This window comes from Bos taurus, chromosome 28 (assembly GCF_002263795.3).
Source record: "Bos taurus isolate L1 Dominette 01449 registration number 42190680 breed Hereford chromosome 28, ARS-UCD2.0, whole genome shotgun sequence".
Classification (NCBI taxonomy): Eukaryota; Metazoa; Chordata; class Mammalia; order Artiodactyla; family Bovidae; genus Bos; species Bos taurus.
This window is the reverse complement of record NC_037355.1, coordinates 7,454,526-7,470,871: the sequence shown is the minus strand read 5'-3', so window position 1 is coordinate 7,470,871 and position 16,346 is coordinate 7,454,526.

The window sequence follows — 16,346 nt, the reverse complement described above, 5'->3', positions numbered from 1 at the left end:
CAACTTTCACTGAATATCCAGCTTTGATTTGTGTGCTTGCTCAGTCTCTCAGTCATGTCTGACTCTTTGTGACCCCATGGACTGTAGCCCACCAGTCTCCTCTGTCCGTGGAATTTTCCAGGCAAGAATTCAGGAGTGGGTTGTCATTTCCTCCTCCAGGGGATCTTTCTGACCTCAGTTCAGATCAGTTCAATCACTCAGTCATATCTGACTCTTTGCGCCCCCATAAATCACTGCATGCCAGGCCCCCCTGTCCATCACCAATTCCTAGAGTTCACCCAAACTCATGTGCATTGAGTCGGTGATGCCATCCAGCCATTTCATCCTCTGTCGTCCCCTTCTCCTCCTGCCTTCAATCTTTCCCAGCATCAGGGTCTTTTCCAATGAGTCAACTCTTCCCATAAGGTGGCCAAAGTACTGGAGTTTCAGCCTCAGCATCAGTCCTTCCAATGAACACCCAGGACTGATCTTTAGGATGAACTGGTTGGATCTCCTTGCAGTCCAAGGGACTCTCAAGAGTCTTCTCCAACACCACAGTTCAAAAGCATCAATTCTTTGGCTCTCAGCTTTCTTTATAGTCCAAATCTCACACCGATACATGACCACTGGAAAAACCATAGCCTTGACTAGACGGATCTTTGTTGGCAAAGCAATGTCTCTGCTTTTCAATATGCTATCTAGGCTGGTCATAACTTTCCTTCCAAGGAGTAAGCGTCTTTTAATTTCATGGCTGCAATCACCATCTGCAGTGATTTTGGAGCCCCAAAAAATAAAGTCTGACACTGTTTCCACTGTTTCCCCATCTATCTCCCATGAAGTGATGGGACTGGATGCCATGATCTTAGTTTTCTGAATGTTGAGCTTTAAGCCAACTTTTTCACTCTCCTCTTTCACCTTCATCAAGAGGCTTTTTACTTCCTCTTCACTTTCTGCCATAAGGGTGGTGTCATCTGCATATCTGAGGTTATTGATATTTCTCCCGGCAATCTTGATTCCAGCTTGTGCTTCTTCCAGCCCAGCGTTTTTCATGATGTACTCTGCATATAAGTTAAATAAGCAGGGTGACGATATACAGCCTTGACGTACTCCTTTTCCTATTTGGAACCAGTCTGTTGTTCCACGTCCAGTTCCTGACCTAGGAAAGATCAAACCTACATCTCTCGCATCTCCTGCATTGCAGGCAGATTCTTTAGCACTGAGCCACCAGGGAACTCTTTCTAACTCACTCACTCATTAGTACAGGTAACACATAATTATTGAGAGCTTAATTGTGAGCATAGCTGTCCACTAGAAACAAGGAGATATGATCTATGTTTTATATCCTCAGGCAGCTTGCAGTCTATCGGGGAAACCAAGACACACACCCTTAAGCAAATAAATACAATTTAAGGTAGTTCCTATTATCTCAGAGCTATGTGGATTTTAATTAATCTCATGCTAAAAGGAATCAGATTCAACTCATTCAGTGTGGTGCTAAGGAGAATCCAGCATCTCCATTCAGCACTGAGAATCCCTATCTCTCTGAATCACTGAACTGCAGAACTTGATGTCTTCTGCAATTTATTATGCTGAGTCCAATCAACATGCAGAATAAAGATGGAGCTCCATGGATAAACAAGGTCCTACTGTACAGCACAGGGAACTACATTCAACATTCTATGATAAACTATAGTGGAAAAGAATATGAAAAGAATATGTATGTATAATTGTGTATCATTACATATATATATGAATCACTTTGCTGTATAGCAGAAATTAACATAATGTAAATCAACTATGCTACTGCTAAATTGCTAAGTCGCTTCAGTCGTGTCCGACTCTGTGCGACCCCATAGACGGCAGCCCACCAGGCTCCCCCATCCCTGGGATTCTCCAGGCAAGAACACTGGAGTGGGTTGCCATTTCCTTCTCCAATGCATGAAAGTGAAAAGTGAAAGTGAAGTCACTCAGTCGTGTCTGACTCTTAGCGACCTCATGGACTGCAGCCTACCAGGCTCCTCCATCCAGGGGATTTTCCAGGCAAGAGTACTGGAGTGGGGTGCCATTGCCTTCTCTGAAAAAAATCAACTATACTTCAATAAAATTTTTAAAACATGTTTTTGATTTTTAGCCATTGTTTAATGACTGAAATTCTAACATCAGAAAAATAATATGTATTTCACTTCTGGAATGCTCTTACCAAAGGAAATAGCTCTAATTGAACATATTGTTTATTTTTTCCACAAAATGTGTAATTTTCAGTGAACTATTACTTAGAATCAGCTGTAGCTATTAAGACTCATTACTTGTGTCAGACAGAAATAAGAGAACTCAATATTTTATAGTATTACAAAAGTTCTCTCCATATTGGAAATTTTTCCTATCAGATTATTTTATCACAGATGAAGATGTAAATTAGTATCAGAAGGAACACAATCTGCAGTACTTGATGAGAGATCAATTTTAGGAAAATAATATGAAAATCCCACAGATTTCCGTTCCTTTAAATAAATTAAGAGACATACCTATGTATGGAAAGGAATGTCACACACATTTCATAGAAAATAAAGATGGCCAAATCTTCCCCTAGGAAAAGCTGTTTTTGCAAAGGGTATTTAAAGATAAAGGGCTTCCCTGGTGGCTCAGAAGTAAAGAATCTGCCTGCAATGCAGGAGGTCTCTGCAGGAGATGTGGGTTCAATCCCTGGGTCAGGAGGATCCCCTGTTGAAGGAAATGGCAACCCATTCCAGTATTTTTGCCTGGAAAATTCCATGGCCAGAGAAGCCTGGCGGGCTATGGTCCATGGAGTCGCAAAAGAGTTGAACATGACTTAGTGACTAAACAAAGACAAAAACAAAACAAAAAAGATCAAGACCTCTGCCCAACTCCAAAATAAAGTCCCCTGCTTTCTTCTCTGAATCTTCTACTTTTTACATAATAAAATCTTAGGGACTTTCATGGTGGTCTAGTGGCTAAGACTCTGAGCTCCCACTGCAGGGGGCCCAGGTTGCATCCCTTGTCAGGGAAGATCCCTCATGCCTCTATGAGGAAGGAAGATCCCACATTCCATGCCCAAGACTCAGTACAGCCAAAGAAACAAATAATAAAATCTTCCTTTGAGTTAATAAAAAAAAGGAAAATAAGTGTAATGTTGCAAAATCTTGATTGAACCTGTTGAATTTGGGCAATAGGTATATGTGTGGGTATATGTTAAGTCACTTCAGTAGTGTCCAACTCTTTGTGACCCTACAGAATGTAGCCGGCCAGGTTCCTCTGTCCATGGGGTTCTCCTGGCAAGAATACTGGAGTGGTTGCCATGCGCTCTTCCAAGGGATCTTCCTGACTCAGTGATCCAGCCCACATCTCTTATGTATTCTGCACTGGCAGGCTGGTTCTGTACCACTAGTGCCACATGGGAAGCCCCATAAGTATATGGGGCACACTCAGTATGCCACGTGAGTGTGTGTGAAATTTTGAGAGAGAGAGAGAAAAATTCCTTTTACCTAGTAAGACTGGCACCTTCCCATTCTCTAACTGCTCTTTCTTTATCCAGGCAGTTGCTAACAGTAGCAATGCTTACCACTTTGCTATTCACATTCATCTTCATTTTTTTTCATATATTGTTTATTAATCCTTCGTTAGTTTGTGTATTTCTTAGTGTTGAATAGTTTATTTTATTTTATTCATTTATTTGGCCACACTGCGTGACTTGTGGGATCTTAGTTTCCTGAGCAGAGAATCCACCCCACAACTCCTGCAGGGGAAGTTCAGTCTTAACCACTGGATCTCCAGGGGAGTCCATCACCTTCATTTTTCACCCCAGGGATTTCTCTTACATTCTTGGAATTCAAATGATAACTTTAAAAGGTGTTATACGTTTTCAGTATTTCTAGGTGTTTCTTAGGAAGAGAGATTTCAGGTAGTCCAACCCACCTTACTTTTGGAAATGGAAGTTTCAGCTGTGCTTTTGAAATAGTTTTAATTGAATTTTAATATACAGGGCTATATTTAATATACAGGACTATAGACTAATATACAGTCTATAAAGTGACTATCTTCTTATCAAATATTAGTTCACACATGATTGGTGCTCAAACAATATAAATGAATGATAGCAACACCTATCCTCACTCTTACCAAGAAAAAAAGATAAATCAAAGTAAATTTCCTATTTTAATAATTTTTGCATAAAAAGCTAACAGTTTTGTTTTGGTTTTTTTCTTTGGTATTACAAAATACTTTGCTCTAAATTTTACCTCAAGAACCATGAGTGAAGAGCGCTTAGCTAAGTCAAGAGGACAGTATCATCTTAAAGTATAGAGTACAAGAGGTTGCAAAGCATTACCACATGGAACCCTCACTGCAACCTCACAACAAAGCAGGTATTGCCGTCCTGCATTTACAGATGGCAAGACTGACACCCAAGAGGGTGAAGAAATGGAATAAGCCTTGCACACTAAGTGCAGGGACCAGAATTTGAACTCTTGGGGTTACACACCCCATAGCATTCATCCTCCAAAAGGTGAGGCTGTCTTCTCATAATGGCCATTAGTGTATTCACTTTCAAGGTATAAAGCAGCTAAGCCTTCAAAGGGAAAAAAAAAAGAAGTATCAATAGCTTCTAAATCCAAAGAAGGGAGTGGACTCTGTTTTAGACAAAAAAAAAAAAAAAAAGTGGTAGTTGGTGCAAAGATTAAATCTGAAAGGGAAAAAGTCATCTTCTCCAGGTTTAGGGAGGTAGTCAGATATCTGTATCGCCTCCTGTGCTCGTAGGACACATACGGAGCATCCTTCAGACAAATAGCAACACTCCTAACGGGAGCTCCTCTGTGGCTGGCTGCCCTGTCGTTTGTCTCTTTTGTCATTTTTATCCAAACAGTTAAATCTGGGGCCGTAGATATTAGTGGCTGGGTCAAAAAGACAGTTTTGGTATGAACTATTTATACTTAATTGGCCTCTGTGTCTGTCTGTGTAGTTTTGCCAAGCATTTTAATAGTTTTCATTGAGTATTCTTTATTCTTTTTTTGGGAAAAAAAGTTATTCAGGGTGGGGAAGGGGAGAGGACAAGGCATGAAATGCTGTCTTCCCTAAAGACTTTGGGCACTCTTCCCAAATCAGAGGGCAGAGGGAACACTGACCTCTGACTTGCAAATAATTTGAGATATTTTTCTTGTAGTTCACCACTGTTATTCTTTGCTTTTAGACTCTCTGATTTAAATTCCAGTGTAGTCTTGATATGGTAGAATAATTGTGTGGTTTTTTATTTGCAATTTAATTTTTTAGCACGCTTATTTGAATAATTCTCAGCCAATATTTCAAAAAGTCTTTAGTTTTATGTTTATGAAGTAAAATACAGCTATTGTCAAAAAATATAAAGAAACAAAACCATTCATATCACATGATACCAAAAAAAACAGTTTATTAAATTTAAGGTGTCTCATATATGTTCAAAACCCTCAAATGAATTTTCATTCAGAATAAAAGCCAAAGTTTATTGATTTTTTTTTTTGATTGATAGACTTAATTTCTTTGTCCATAGTCACATAGCTGGCAAGTGGCAGAGTCAGACTTCAAACGGCAGCCCTGAGTTTCTGCACTTGGTTATCAAGTTTTTGTTGTTGTTTAGTCACTAAGTCATGTCTGGCTCATTGCAGCCCATGGACTACAGCACATCAGTCTCCTCTGTCCTCCACTGTCTCCCAGAGTCTGCTCCAATTCACGTCAATTAAGTCAGTGATGGTATCTAACCATCTCATCTTCTGCCACCCCCTTCTCCTTTTGCCTTCAATCTTTCTCAGCATCAGGGTCTTTTCTAATGACTTGGCTCTTAGCATCAGGTGGCCAAAATACTGGAGCTTCAGCTTCAGCAAAGCCCTTCCAGTGAATATTCAGGGTTGATTTCCTTTAGGATTGATTAGTTTGATCCCTTGCAGTCCAAGGGACTCTCGAGTCCTCTCCAGCACCACAATTCAAAAGCATCAGTTCTTCGGTGCTTGGCCTTCTTTATGGTTCAACTCTCACATCCATACACGACCACTGGAAAAGCCATAGTTTTGGTTGTGTGGACCTTTGTCAGCAAATGACGTCTCTCCTTTTTAATAGGCTGTCTAGGTTTGTCATAGCTTTCCTTCCAAGGAGCAAGCGTTTTTTAATTTCAAGGCTGCAGTCAAGCTTTACTGCTTCTCAGATATATATTTGATAGATAAGTTCTTTTGTATTTTATGCTCAAGTCATTCTAGACAATCACATAATTTGCAATATTTTTCCTCTTTTTCAAATATTTTTATTTTATCGTATTATTTTTTCTGTATGCCTTCTAATGGAAACTTCTAGGAAAATGTTTAATAGCAGTTATAGTAATAAACATCCTTATTAATTTTTTAACAGTCATGTCTTTATTATTTTATTCTTAACCGTGATATTAGGTATGTGTTTATTAATTGCTTTTACTGGGAATAAATGTTGAATTTTAACAAATGCCTTTTTAGTATCTGTTGAGATTTTTTTCTCAAACCTTTTTGTGCGATAAATTATATTATTATTTTCTTCACATTGAAGCATTCCTGGAATAAAATCTCCTTGGTATGATATATTATTCTTCTAATATATTTCTGGATTTGATTTGCTAAAACATTGTAAAGCTTTTTATCTCTATTTATAAATGATATTGGTGTGTAGCTGCTGTTTTTGTTCTGGGTTCCCCAGGTTTGGTAACAAGATTACACAAATTTATAAATTGACTTGGAAAGCTTTATCTATTTTGCTGTTTTATGCAATGATTTATTTAGTATGGGAATTATTTCTTTTTGTAAGTTTGAAAAAAGCCACCCATAAACTATATATCCATTTGAGCCTTTTGATTTTGTTGAAGATAGTTCATCAACAACTTGTTTCATACCTTCTATAGCTACTGATTTACTAGGATATTTTCTTTCTATTGATTTAATTTATATTTTATTAAAAAATTCATCTATATGCTGCCTATAAGAGGCACACTAACTCATAAAAATTAAAAGATTGGCCAAATCATTAGGTCAGCACAAAACAAAAAGAAAATAAATATCACAAAATTAATATCAAATTAAAATTCAAAGGTGGGAGAATTCATGGGCCACAGGAGGTAATATTTTGTTGATGAAGAACATCACCTTCTGGAATGAAATAGCTAACAGGCATACATTTTTTAAGTCCTAAGTAACATAGCCATGACATATGGAATACAGAACTTATTCAAAGTCTAAGTATTAATTGACAGAAAAAAGTGACAGGAAATTTTAAGACATCTTGTTGTTAGTTCAGTTGCTAAATTGTGTCTGACTCTTTGCAACCCCCTGGATTGTAGCATGCCAGGCTTCCTTGTCCTTCACAATCTCCTGGAGTTTGCTCAGATTCATGTTTATGGAGTCGGTAATGTTATCTAACCATTTCATCCTCTGTCACCCTCTTCTTCTTTTGCCTTCAATCTTTCCCAGCATAAGAGTCTTTTCCAATGAGTTGGCTCTTCACATCAAGTGGCCAAAATATTAGCGCTTCAGTTTCAGCCTCACACATTTTACTCATTTCTTAAAAAGTCAAGTGACAAAACATGAATGAGCATAAGGAGGTTGAATATGTTTCCCATGTCTTCAATTAGGGTTAGAGTTAGCCTTAGGGTTAGTAGACTGACTGAGCAGCCCTGTCTCCTAGGGCCCAGCAAGCATGCACCTCACACAACTCACATGTACCAACCTGGGCTCCTCTGCCTGCTTCCCTAACTTGTTGACCCCATGGGGTACATGAGGACTTCATCCCCAGTCCTGCTAACAGATGGTTTCCTCCTTGAGCCCCACCCAGAGTCCCTCATCACCATCAGCCTCCCCTCCTCCCGAAGCAGTTTCCAGCCTTTTCTCTGGGAACGGAAATCTCTCAACATTACGGGGAGAGAGCTAGGAAGGCAAGAGTTGGAAGGGCAGTTTGCAGACTTCCTGAAAGAAGCAAAACCCACTCATAGGGGACCAGAGGCTCCTTTTTCCGACTGGTAGGGTTTTGGGGTTACTGACCCAGAGCGTGAAGTGGGAGCATGAGACAAAGTAACCATCATCCTACCTTGTCTGAAAGTCACTGGACTCAGTGTCAGAAAATGAGGCAGGGTAGCTCTTCTTTTTAAATCAATTTTATCTCATTTTCAATAGAAATCCCTCCTAATTTCCCCAACACAAGATGAAGATGGTGACTGAAAGCTACAAGATCGTTTCCCCTCCAACTAAGTTAATGAGGACTTGGGAAAAGCAGTAGAAAGACCGGAAGGGTGGTCAAGAACCTTCTCCCTTCCCACCATCAAGGCCTCTTGAAAGTGAAAGTATTAGTTGCTCAGTCACGTCCGGACTCTTTATGACACCATGATTATAGCCTACCAGGCTCCTCTGTTCATGGGATTCTTCAGGCAAGAATACTGGAATGAACTGTCATTCCCTTCACCGAGGGATCTTCTCCACCCAGGGATCAAAGTTAGGTCTCCTACATTACAGTCATATTCTTTACCATCTGAGCCACTAGCTAAGCCCTCAAGGCCTCTTACTGGATTCGCAAAAGCTTCAGCAGTGACCAGGGCAGCCAATACTGGAATAGCCTAGCATTCTGCTATGGAGGATTATGCTGAGAAAAAAATCTCTACTGCCTTCCAAGATGAGGAGTTCAAGGCGGAGTAAGAAGGGAAAGAACAGAAAGGGAGAAAGCATATGAGTACAGTAATTAACACAGGATGGTATCATCCTTCCAGTTGACTATTTCAAGGCTGTGGTCCAAACTGCAGGAAAAGTGGGGAATAATTTTAATCCAGTAGACGATCTTTCTCGGATTTTCTTATTTACAGTAAGCAGGTGTGTTACACAAGTGAAGTGAAGTGAAAGTTGTTCAGTCATGTCCAAATCTTCGAGACCCCATGGACTGTAGCCTACCAGGCTTCTCTGTCCATGGGATTCTCCAGGCAAGAGTACTGGAGTGGGTTGTTATTTCCATTTCTAGGTGTTACGTAAGGGCCTGACTTAATACGTCTCCTTTAGGAATTGGGCTTTCTGAATCCTTTCACTAAAAGTACCACTATTACGATGAAAGACTTAGCAGATAGGTGTGCCATGCCCAGCATTGCGGTGATCTGCCTAGAACTAGTGAAGGTTTTGGAGAATCCCACCCCAGCTTGCATGGAGGTCTGGCTCTAATATCTGCTTGGAAGTTTGGGGGACAGTGTTAGTTGAGCTGGAAAGACTAAGTTCTTGGAGACTGAACCCCATGGCCTTGACATGTGGCTATATTTGGTGCCTGTGAAACTACCCTGATGCCCAGGCAACATGAGAGCTTCCCGGGATCAGTGGTGCATCACACCTGCCATGGTGGATGTGCCACTTCCTCCTCCCACCTGTCTCAGCCTCCAGGTGGATTGGTTTTCCCAGGACCCTAGCTACTCCCAGGACTTACTAGGTGAGATTTTATTCCTCTGAGTCTGCTAGGTACAGGAGCTCCTGTTCTCAGAGCTCTTGTAATTTGGATCATATCTATGATTCTGGAACTGATGGCCCAAAGATGATCTTTTATAAGAGACATATGTATATATATTTCTATATTCCTCTAGCACGAGATTGTGTGTGTTCCCAAGCATGAATGTAAAACTACCTCCTTTCTGAAGGCTAGCTGGTGATGGAGTATCACCATACCTGTTTTCACAGACCACCCCACTCATTGGGTGTTGTTCTTATAAAGCCCAGACTCCAGTGATTGGTGGATACTAATGAGTCCCAGATGGTAACAAATCTACCTGCAAAGCGGGAGACCCAGGTTCAACCCCTAGGTGGGGAAGATCCCCTGGAGAAGGAAATGGCAACCAACTCCAGTATTCTTGTCTGGAAAATCCCATGGATAGAGGAGCCTGGCAGGATACAGTCCATGGGGTCACAAAGAGTTGGATATGACTAAGCAATTAACACTTTTCACACATTATGAGTCCCCTTAATAGTAGCAACCCAGATTTCATAGGCTCTGATCCCCGCCTAGCATACTGAGCACAGCATCTCAGTCTTCTGCTCCTGTTTAGAAGGATCTGTGTCTTACAGGTGCTAACAGTCTTGTCCTGTTCCACTGACTCCCCCACCCCCACCCCACTGCTGATGGCCACAGTCTGCATCCCCAACAAAGAACATGCAGGTCCTTCCTCAAGTACCCAGACCCCCTTGGAAGTGGAGGAGCTCTCTCCTCTACCCTGTGTGACTCTATTTTTATTATTATAACTCAGTTCAGTTCAGTTCAGTCAGTCAGTTGTGTCTGACTCTTCGTGACCCCATGAATTGCAGCACGCCAGGTCTCCCTGTCCATCACCAACTCCCAGAGTTCACTCAGACTCACGTCCATCAAGACAGTGATGCCATCTAGCTATCTCATCCTCTGTCATCCCCTTCTCCTCTTGCCCCCAATCCCTCCCAGCATCAGAGTCTTTCCCAATGAGTCAACTTTTCCCATGAGGTGGCCAAAGTACTGGAGTTTCAGCCTCAGCATCATTCCTTCCAAAGAAATCCCAGGGCTGATCTCCTTCAGAATGGACTGGTTGGATCTCCTGGCAGTCCAAGGGACTCTCAAGAGTCTTCTCCAACACCACAGTTCAAAAGCATCAATTCTTTGGCGCTCAGCCTTCTTCACAGTCCAACTCTCACATCCATACATGACCACTGGAAAAACTATGGCCTTGACTAGCCGGACCTTTGTTGGCAAAGTAATGTCTCTGCTTTTGAATATGCTATCTAGGTTGGTCATAACTTTCCTTCCAAGAAGTAAGCGTCTTTTAATTTCATGGCTGCAGTCACCATCTGCAGTGATTTTGGAGCCCAGAAAAATAAAGTCTGACACTGTTTCCCCATCTATTTGCCATGAAGTGATGGGACCGGATGCCATGATCTTAGTTTTCTGAATGTTAAGCTTTAAGCCAACTTTTTCACTCTCCACTTTCACTTTCATCAAGAGGCTTTTTACTTCCTCTTCACTTTCTGCCATAAGGGTGGTGTCATCTGCATATCTGAGGTTATTGATATTTCTCCCGGCAATCTTGATTCCAGCTTGTGTTTCTTCCAGTCCAGCGTTTTCTCATGATGTAATCTGCATAGAAGTTAAATAAACAGGGTGACAATATACAGCCTTGACGAACTCCTTTTCCTATTTGGAACCAGTCTGTTGTTCCATGTCCAGTTCTAACTGTTGCTTCCTGACCTGCATACAGATTCTCAAGAGGCAGGTCAGGTTATTATTATAACTACTACTCTCTATTATTCATTATTCCTCTGGCTGAGGGAGAAGGGGAGAACTCTAGTTATGTGAAATCTGAATTTCAGTTCTTACCTTCTCCACCAATCTCTGTTCTGTAAACATGTATGCACCTCTTCCTTCTGTCTACCTGTCTGCTTCTCATTCCCGAACAGCAAGCACAAGTGGGTCTGCTGGACACCTGTGACCCAGTTACCTTGCAGGTCACACAAGGCTCACCTCTACTAACCACTGAGCAAACCATTTCCCAAAGGGATCATTGCCATGCAGTGCAGAAACAGTCTCTGTGCCGCGGGTGACCCCACAGAAGGGGAGGATCCCTCTCCACACAAGAACTGTCTATCAGAGTCGGCAAATGAAGGGGGCGGATGAACTTTCGTGTTGATGAAACCCAGCCACCTGGCAGAGAGTCCCCACATGAGGATAGTGGGTCTGCTTGACCAGGGAAGACCAGCTACGACTCATAGCAAGAGTGGATCAGACTGGCCTCCCATCCACGCATTCCATCAGCAATCCATGAGCAACCCTGCCAGTGACCACGGCCCCATCACATCTCCATTTAGCAAGGCTTTTGGTAGGGCACACAGACCAAGAGGGACAGCCGCTCAGGCCCCCTGGGAGGGTGGACCACTGCAATGGCAGCCAGGTGGCATGGACACTGGGTAACAGGTGGTGTGGTGATGAGCTCCATGGGCAGACAAGAGGGAGTCTTCTGGAGCAAAGGACAGGAAGGAAGATAGTAAAGGCTGGTGGGCTGAACCTCTTCTCACCATCATCTCTTCCTTGGGAGACCTGCCAAAGAAAGCAGAAAGAGAAATACATTTCCTCTGAGTTCTCTAAAGTGAATGTTCTTCAGAAAACAGAATAGTTGAGGCTGGTTAAAATGGATTAACTGTCTGATGTCTATCCAGAGAGGTGTCTATCAACAGATATGAAATGGAAAGTTGAAACCATGGGGCCAATTAATATTTATGACCAGTTGAATTAGGCAGAGGGGAAAATGCAACAAGGGAAAGGTTTACATGCTATAGATACTGCAGAATGGATTTGTTTGGATAAGGCTCCTGTTTTGATCACTGTTTTTGGCAATCTTATAGAACAGGAATATAGGATAGAGAAATAAAATCTATATCTAGAAGATGCTAACTCTATGCACAAAAGTGTTGTTGGTGCCTATTTTTGTGGACTATTCCATCTTAAAAATAAGTATGATTTTATACAGCCAGTTGTGGTAGAAAAGGAACTCTGAAGGGTGAGCAAGTTTCCTACCAAAAAATCCAAACTACAGTTAAGACATGGAAAGAATTACAGATTTTACTCCTTTCAATGAAAGGAAAGTTACAAGCAGGAGAGAAATTACAGAAGGAGCAAGTTCTGAGACAAGAACTCTAATTACAGCAGGGAAAGATGAGCCCGCTTCGGGAAATTCCTAAAAGGTTAACTAGGAAATCTGAAGGTCAAAACCATATTGTGATGAGAATAAATAGAGAAGAAGGGTTTGCAAGGAGCTAAGCTGGGTAATCACGAAGGAAAGAACAAGGACAAAGAAGGAAACCTGAAGACCCCAGTACATAAAAGAAACTCAGCCAGTAAGAGATGCTGGACATAGTCCACAAATACTCAGAAGATGTGGAAACATAAGTTAGAAGCCAAAATTCAGCATTATCATGCAAAAGAACAATGGAACTAAAATGCATGAACAAAATGCAAGAACAAAAATGCATGACTTTGCAGAAAGAAACTCATAGAGAACAGACAGGTGGTTGCCAAGAGAGAAGGTGGGTCGGAGAGAGATGGACTGGGAGTTTTGGATTAGTAGATGCAAACTTTTATACACGTGATGGATAAACAACAAAGACCTACTCCATAGCACAATATCCTGTCAATATCCTATGATAAATCATAATGGAAACAAATATGAAGAAGAATGAATCACTTTGCTGTACAGCAGAAATTAGCACTGTCGATCAACTATACTTCAAGAATAAATTTTAAAATAAATAAATGACATCACACATAATACTGCTTTTCTTAGGTAGCTTGGTCTGCAGAGAAAAGGCTGATAGTTAACCCCATCTCAAGGATTTTCGGGAGAAGGCAATGGCAACCCACACCAGTACTCCTGCCTGGAAAATCCCATGGATGGAGGAGCCTGGTGGGCTGCAGTCCATGGGGTCGCGACTGAGCGACTTCACTTTCACTTTCCACTTTCATGTATTGGAGAAGGAAATGGCAACCCACTCCAGTGTTCTTGCCTGGAGAATCCCAGGGACGGTGGAGCCTGGTGGGCTGCCGTCAATGGGGTTGCACAGAGTCGGACATGACTGAAGCGACTTAGCAGCAGCAAGGATTTTCAGTCCATTTAAGTAGGAGCCCCACAAATAGGAGACACAGCCATGATTATTGACCATTGTTATCTTTCAAGAAAAAGCAAGCTGTTGTCCTGTATTAGAGTTTGTTAGCATTCCCCAACACACATTACAAAATACTTGGAAGAATTCTCCTGAAGACATTGGGCAATGCTAGCAAACACGTGCAGGTAAGTGTTGCCAGTCTGATTGCTCTGGACCAGGAAACGCTTCTCAGCAGATGGTGGCATGATTTCTTTTTCAAAGATGAAAACATGGATATTACTGTCACTAGATCAGAGCAGGAAGAGAGCGGCTGGGCTGACGAGACTAACAGATACTGCAACTCCTGACAGAAGAAATAGAAACCTATCTAGCAACACACATTTTTGTTTGTTTGTTTGTTTTTTGCAACACACATTTACTGAGCATCAGAGTGTGATAGGAACCAGGAACAATGGTACCACAATAGCTGATGAAGGATTTCAAAAGTATGTCTTCCATTAATTCACATATTTTCAAGCGGGGGATGCTGTTAGCCCTCTTCGTTCATAGGCAAAATTAAGATTCAGAGAGGTTAATTGAATTGGAGATCTCCTGATTTCTAGCTTGAGAGCCTTGCTGTGTACCGTCGTGGTTTAAATCCCGGTCACATCACTTCTTAGCGAAATTAGCTGAAGAAATTTTTTAGCCCCTGTATTGTCAGTAGTGAATGGAGAAACTAATCCCTACCGCCTAAGATGGTTGTAGGGATTCAATGAGAGAATGTGTATAAGAATGCCAGATGTGATGCCTGGTACATAGTAGGTCCTCAGGAAAGGTTGGTGTTTCTCCCTTCTCTTTCCTAATGCACAGTGGTGGATGGAGCTGGCTGTCCACCCTGGATGGCACAGCAAGCAGACACAGCACAGAGTGATGCTCCAGGGAGATGCAAGGTGATCCGCCAACCACGGACCATGCTCTGAGGTCCAGGAGGAGTCCCTAGGCTCGGTGGGGAGGTGCTGTGTAGGTCTGCGAGTGCAAGGACAGGGACAGAACCTCCTAGGAGGAAAGGGATTGACGTGGCTGGAGAGGTGGGCAAAGGTTGAGCAAGCAGAGAGTAAAGGCATCGAAGCTGGAAGATGGGGGCCGTGTGTGAAGGATCTGGAGCTGCTAACCAGTTTCCTGAACAGTGAGCTAAGTTTGGGGAGGAGAGGTGGCAGGGGCTCCCACGTGAGCAACTTCCACATTCAAAGATTGTTTACTTGATCTCACAAGAGAAGGGGAACTAGCAAATGTCTATCGACTGTCTCATTTATAAAAATTAATGTGGTGCTGGTGTGTAGAATGAACTGTCTGGGAAGCATCAAAAAAACAAGGAATTTTTCTATTTTATCCACACATACAGCCCTTTTTATTACCAAATATATACAATTCGTTTAATCCTCTTAAATGACTTGGGCATTCATTTGACTTGTAATTGATTACAGAGATTTCAAACAGCTGTGTTTTTGCTTTTGTGACATATTATGGTCATATCTAAAATTCATCTGATGTTAAATCAACAATAAAACTTTGAATTATATCATTGTGCCTATGGTAAAATAGAATCTACTTTAAGGCAATTCACTTTGTCATAAATTTTCCAGGAATGAAACTGGATAAAAAAGCAGAGACTTGCTGCATATGACAATAATTAAATCTATACTCAACAAGTATAAAAGAATGACTGTAGGCATAGATGATTTAGAAGGAAAAAAAAACAGACTTAAACATGTCTAGAAATCATACTAAAGTTTGAGAGCCATGGTCCATTGAGATATGGGATTATGTTATACACTTGAGAAAGAAAAAAACAAAATCCAGTAAGTACCCAAATTATGAAATGAATTGTATTTTCAAAATACAGGCTGGAAGTCCAAGGTCAAGGTGTCAGCAGGTTGGGTTGCTCCCAGAGCCTGTCTCCTTGGCTTGCAGATGACTGCCTTCTTGATGGGTCTTCACCTAGCCCTTCCTCCAGGGCATGGGTACTGCTGCTGCCCCTCTCTCCTTCCGTTAAGGATGACCTATAGGATTAGGGCCTCACTCTTATGATCTTATTTGACATTCAGTCAGTTCAGCTGCTCAGTCATGTCCCACTGTTTGCAAACCCATGGACTGCAGCATTCCAGACTTCCCTGTCCATCACCAACACTTGGAGACTGCTCAAACTCATGTCCATTGAGTCAGTGATGCCATCCAACCATCTCATCATCTGTCGTCCCCTTCTCCTCCTGCCTTCAATCTTTCCCAGCATCAGGGTCTTTTCCAGTGAGTCAGTTCCTTGCATCAGGTGGCCAAAGTTTTGGAGCTTCAGCTTCAGCGTCAGTCCTTCAAAGAATAGTCAGGACTGACTTCCTTTAGGATTGACTGGTTTGATCTCCTTGCAGTCTAAGGGACTCTCAAGAGTCTTCTCCAACACCACAGTTCCAAAGCATCAATTCTTCGGCTCAGTTTTCTTTATGGTCCAACTCTCACATCCATACATGACTACTGGGAAAACTATAGCTTTGACTAGACGGACCTTTGTTGGCAAAGTAATGTCTCTGCTTTTTAATCATCTCTTTAAAGGTCCATTTCCAAACAAAGTACTGGGTTTTAGAATGTCAATATATGAATGAGGAGGTGTGCATGAACCAGCCCATAACAGATGGCCTGAGGAAGTCGGGCTGCAGTAAAATTGTCCACCCAGATGAAGATCCAGCAGTGGGGCAGGAA